The sequence below is a fragment of the Schistocerca nitens genome, chromosome 3, assembly GCF_023898315.1.
Source record: "Schistocerca nitens isolate TAMUIC-IGC-003100 chromosome 3, iqSchNite1.1, whole genome shotgun sequence".
Classification (NCBI taxonomy): Eukaryota; Metazoa; Arthropoda; class Insecta; order Orthoptera; family Acrididae; genus Schistocerca; species Schistocerca nitens.
The window spans coordinates 768,547,825-768,554,737 of NC_064616.1; positions in this window are offsets into that span (position 1 = coordinate 768,547,825).

Sequence of the window (6,913 nt, forward strand, 5' to 3'; positions counted from 1 at the left end):
GTGGAGGCCCGGGAAAAGAATAGGCCTCCGGTATGTTCTGCCAGTCGTAAAAGGCGACGAAAAGAACAAACCACTAATAGGGCTAACCCCCCTTTTAGTGTGATTAGTTGGTTCAGGACAGAACTAAAGAAGCCTCGGACAAGCGCCGTCATGGTCGGGGACGACGCTTGAACCCTATGCCCGCCCACAATGGTAACGACACTGCTAGCCAACTGGAAAATGATTTAAATCCAAATAGAGGTGTTTTGCAGGATATGCTTCCTGCAACCACCCTAGAAGGAAAACAAAGACAGACGATGAGATGGTCAGATGAAGTTAATCGACACCTCATGTTCTGTTATTACCAAGCAACAAACCTAGGAACCAACACAACTGGATACAGATCACAAGTATACACAACATTTATTACCAGATACCCAGAATTAAAATTTTTAACAGAACGACTAGCTGATCAGATCCGTGTAATAATCAAAAATAACAGGATACCCCAGTCAGAATTAGAAAACATCAAGTACAACAAATACTGGAACAAAATAATGTGCAATCAGAAGAAGAAGAAAATACAGTAATTGACTCAAACATCCCAGAGCAAACAAACAAAGAACAACACGCACCAATTAAACAATCAGAGGAAAACGAAATCTTAAGACAGCCACCAGAACAAGCACAAATAGAACATGAAGTGACACACATGTTAGATATAGAAGAAAAATTTCAGCTGACATATATAGAATACAAAGACACAAATACAGACATTAGACCATTCTTGCATAGACCGCCAAATAACCCAAAAGTCGAAACAACAATAAAAACTATCAACACAATCATACACAACAAAATAAATGAAAACACAACTATGGAAGAGTTACAACTACTGGTTTATATAGGAGCACTCACTACACTAAATATACACACTAGACAGAGATCAGAACCAACCAACACACAGAAGAAACCCACAAAACCAGCATGGCAACACAGGCTACAGATCAGAATAGAAAAACTGAGAAAAGACATCGGACAGCTAACACAATTTATAAGAAATGAAATCTCGGAAAAAAAACGAAAAAGGTTAGGTAAAATCTCACAAAGAGAAGCGACAGAGCAATTAGACGAAAAGAAGCAGAAATTACAAGCATTAGCCAAACGACTCAGAAGATACAAAAAAAGTGAAAATAGAAGGAAACAAAACCAAACATTCAACACAAACCAAAAGAAATTTTACCAGACAATAGATAACACACACATTAAAATAAACAATCCACCAAACATAACAGACATGGAACACTTCTGGAGCAACATATGGTCAAACCCGGTACAACATAACAGGCATGCACGATGGATACAAGCAGAAACAGACACATACAAGATGATACCACAAATGCCTGAAGTGATAATTTTGCAACATGAAGTCACCCAAGCAATAAAGTAGTTCACCTCAACACATTCACATCTAACTAAATTATTTAACAGTTACATTGCAGACCCATACAGATTCCCTGATACACTTACACATGGAATAACTTATCTGAAACCTAAAGATCAAGCAGACACAGCAAACCCAGCTAAATATCGCCCCATAACATGCCTACCAACAATCTACAAAATATTAACTTCAGTCATTACACAGAAATTAATGACACATACAACACAGAACAAAATTATAAATGAAGAACAAAAAGGCTGCTGCAAAGGAGCGCGAGGATGTAAAGAGCAACTGATAATAGATGCAGAGGTGACATATCAAGGTAAAACTAAACAAAGGTTGCTACACTACGCATACATTGATTACCAAAAAGCTTTTGATAGCGTACCCCACTCATGGTTACTACAAATATTGGAAATATACAAAGTAGATCCTAAATTGATACAGTTCCTAAACATAGTAATGAAAAATTGGAAAACCACACTTAATATCCAAACAAATTCAAATATCACATCACAGCCAATACAGATTAAGCGTGGAATATACCAAGGAGACTCATTAAGTCCTTTCTGGTTCTGCCTTGCTCTGAACCCACTATCCAACATGCTAAATAATACAAATTATGGATACAATATTACTGGAACATACCCACACAAAAACACACATTTGCTATACATGGATGATCTAAAACTACTGGCAGCAACAAATCAACAACTCAACCAATTACTAAAGATAACAGAAGTATTCAGCAATGATATAAGTATGGCTTTTGGAACAGACAAATGTAAGAAAACTAACATAGTCAAGGGAAAACACACTAAACAAGAAGGTAACATATTGGATAACCACAGCGACTGCATAGAAGCGATGGAAAAAACGGATGCCTATAAATATCTAGGATACAGACAAAAAATAGGAATAGATAATACAAATATTAAAGAAGAACTAAAAGAAAAATATAGACAAAGACTAACAAAAATACTGAAAACAGAAGTGACAGCAAGAAACAAGACAAAAGCTATAAATACTTATGCTATACCAATATTGACCTACTCATTTGGAGTAGTGAAATGGAGTAACACAGACCTAGAAGAGCTCAATACACTTACACGATCACAATGCCACAAATATAGAATACATCACATACATTCAGCAACAGGAAGATTCACATTAAGCAGAAAGGAAGGAGGAAGGGGATTTATCGACATAAAAAACCTACATTATGGACAGGTAGACAATTTAAGAAAATTCTTTATAAAACGAGCAGAAACTAGCAAAATACACAAAGCAATCACTCATATAAATACATCGGCTACACCACTACAATTTCATAACCACCTCTACAACCCTTTAGATCACATAACATCAACAGATACGAAGAAAGTAAATTGGAAAAAGAAAACACTTCATGGCAAGCACCCGTATCATCTAACACAGCCACACATCGATCAAGACGCATCCTACACATGGCTAAGAAAAGGCAATATATACAGTGAGATGGAAGGATTCATGATTGCAATACAGGATCAAACAATAAACACCAGATATTATTAATAAAGATCCCAATACCACAACAGATAAATGCAGACTTTGCAAACAACAAATAGAAACAGTACATCTCATCACAAGCGGATGTACAATACTAGCAAATACAGAATACCCCAGAAGACATGACAATGTAGCAAAAATAATAAATCAACAGCTTGCCTTACAACATAAACTTATAAAACAACATGTTCCCACGTACAGGTATGCACCAAAAAATGTACTGGAGAATGATGAATACAAATTATACTGGAACAGAACCATTATAACAGATAAAACACCACCATATAACAAACCTGACATCATACTCACCAAAAAAAAGAAATTAACACAACTAATCGAAATATCCATACCCAATACAACAAATATACAGAAGAAAACAGGAGAAAAAATTGAAAAATACATCCAACTGGCTGAGGAAGTCAAGGATATGTGGCATCAGGATAAAGTTGACATTATACCAATTATACTATCAACTACAGGAGTCATACCACACAATATCCACCAGTACATCAATGCAATACAGCTGCATCCAAACTTATATATACAACTACAGAAATCCGTAATTATTGATACATGTTCAATTACCCGAAAGTTCCTAAATGCAATATAACATATACCATACAGTTAAAAGGAAGTCACGCTTGATCAAGGTCCGAGTCACTTTCCATTTTTGACCAGCCATAACGTCTGAGAAAAGAAAGAAATAATAATAATATTTATTTTAAACATTTTTGGAAGATGGCCAACAGCTGTTAAGTGATGTATAAAATGCATATTTGAATCATTAGCTGCTTTAGTTTAAACCCTAATTCTACTGGTTTGTTGTGCCCCATCCTCACAGATGATAAAGTCTTTGGAGTTGGAGAGCACATTCCATGTCTCCAAAATTGCTACCATTTGAAAGGAAGCTATGTCGAGGTATAAAAAACAGCTATCTTATTTTCTGCAATGTGGGATGCTGGTCTAAACCTAATTTTAGTGTTAGAACCAGCTTGTTGTTTCTCTTGTGTCTACTACATGAATCGGACCACAAAATTACCTCTTTGGCTGTCAATATCTGTTGCATTAAATGTTCTAACGAACAGGATGCTACTTCCTGTGCTCCATGTCCTGCCTCACCCTCAGACATATCTGTGCCCTTTGTCATTAGTAGCATTATGAATACCCATGTTATATAGCCACAACTGTCACTTGTAGAACACAATGTTTGTAGGAATGCTTGGGAGAGGCACAGTTCCTTCAAGGCCAAAACAATGAACTTCTACATTCTCATCTTCTTTTGTTCATAAGTATCTGAAAATTTCTGCTCCTGAGCAGCCTTCACTGTAGTAAGATGAGTGTTGTTGTTGATCTTATTTATTTATTTATTTATTTTTGTCAGAACCTCAAGTGTGTCACAAACAGTATGTATATCTTTATTCAGTTTCATTCTTTGTATATTAAATTTTGGCAAAAATATTTTCTTGTAAGTTGTCAGTGATACAGGGTCTGAATAGTTTTCCTTGTACAAACTGTACATGACATTAACGGTAATTTCTGGGGCAAGGAATACTCTGTTTGGTTCACCTCTTTTTATAGAGAGGTTTGTATTTAGGAAATTTTCTAATGTGGTGTATTACTTCCAGAATGAGATTTTCACTCTGCAGCGGAGTGTGCGCTGATATGAATTTTTGTATGAATTTGGTGTATTACTTCTTTGCATTTTTCTTCAGGAAGCCTTTTTTGTTTCTCCACCCACTCCTAGGAAGTCTCTAATGCACTGTGGTGATTAATTTTCTTTAAAGCTAAATGTATCCTTCCACTAAATATTCTAAAAGTCTGGAGAAAGAAAGTTTTACATACAGGTATCCCACATATTTTATACACACTTGTTTTTGTCCTTTTATGTGATTTCCTAACTCTGTTCCTTTTCACTTCATTTTCTAATAGCATAGTGCAAATAAGTGCTATTTGATGGTCATGTAAGTCAGTTTTGTAGAATATTCCAAACTAGTCTTTTAAAGTATCCCATCCTAACTTGGAAAAACTTAGAGGCAGAGACATTCTCTGAAGTCTTTCTTCTCTTTTACTTTGCCTTTCTGATTTATGGAAGTCTCATTACAATGCATTTTGTCTTCCTTATTTGTCAATTTTGTGATGAGTATTTTCTGGTCAACCCCTTCCTTGGTCCCCATTTGAAGACTCTCCCATGGCTTCAGAATTTGACATTTCATGATCTCCTAATTTTTCACAGAGCTCGAAAATGTACGTTGGGCTCACAACACCCAAATTGGAAACAACATTTCTTTCATAATAATACTGTACAATAGTTATGGGGCTTAAATTAGAATTTACTGGACTCAGGTGTGTGAGATCAACAACTAATTTATGTGACTGATCAGGTACTGACACTTGTGTTGCAAAGACAGGTGACTGGGGGTCTATTGCATATTCATTTTTCTGTGTATGGAGAACCAGATGCTTTATTATACATAGTAATTTGGTACATCACTTTTATGGATCATAACTAGAACAATCTACAAATAATTTGCAACTATTGCACCACAAATCACCAATGTTATATTAAAGAAACTGATCTGAGTTTCAAATTCATTCTTCTTCTCATGTCTTATACATTTCCATTATCAAAACAACACTTAAGAACAGTGAAAACTATAAAATATATTATTAAAGGATTGTCTCACAATCAGAAAAACACATTGCACATGAGAGACAACCACAGCACATGGGGAGAGAGACAGTGCTCGTGCAAAGCATTTATGCATCATGTGATCAGGCAAAGCTCAATTGCAACATAGCCAACTGGTGCAAAGTAAAACTGCAAGATTGTGTAGCTAGTCAACTGATGCAAAATATAATAATTGAGGTGGAGTGTTTGGTGCTTGGTTCAAGTTAACTTCATGTTAAAAAATCAACCGTATTGGTGACAGACAATTTTATTTTGTATAGTTCACACCTATACACATGACTGGGTGCAAAAATCTTAAAAAAATTAAAATGGTAGTTGACGATAAGTACATAACACTATCCAGTTACGAATATCTCAATTCATTATACTCAGTTAATCATTTTCTGTTTCAAACTTGTCTTTTTTAAGTAGTCTGTACAGGATTGATGCTTACTTATATTGGCAATTATCCTAACTGCTCTATTTTGAAGCCTGAATATCCTATCCATGTGCCCCATCCGAAATTTCAATGCCGTTTTGCAAATTCAAATTAATTAATACATAATAAACTTACATAAGGACAGGATGATTTACTATATTTAAGAGACATTTCATTAAGGAAATATTGCTGCCTATCTTTGACAGAGGCAGCGGATATGCTATGTCCATGTAAGATGTTTGTCAATCACAGTGCTTAAAAACTTATTTTTAACAAATGTTTCAACAGAAGAAAGTGATTTAGTATGAGATTGGTTATAATTTAACTAGAAATTCATTAGAACAGTCTCACTCTTACTCAATGTAAGTTTGTTTATTGTTGGATACTTTGTGATCAGTTCAGAGTTTTCTTCATTGCTTTGTAATGCTAGCTGATCAGTATGGCCCCAGCTAATAAATAATGCATAATTAGCATAATTAAATAGCTTTGAGTGTTGTGCCTGTGTTAAGTCATTAATATATACAATTAAAAAAAAGGCCTAAGAGTAGTTTCTTGGGCAATTCGACAGTTAGGAGTTTTGTATGCTGATTTTACAGTTAGGATTTTATTTTCATTCTTATAACACGGTCTAGTACACAGTCTTCTATCTCAGAGATACCAACTTCAGTAGTTTAGTGCTACTTCTCTTACATCATAAGTTTCTAATTTGGACAATAGTACTGCATGATTCATAGAATGAAGTGCCTTAGACAAGGCAAGAAAATTCCCAATGACTTTGTTTCCTTTATCCAGTCTGTTTGGCAGTTCATGGTTGAAAGTTGCTACTGCTGTCATT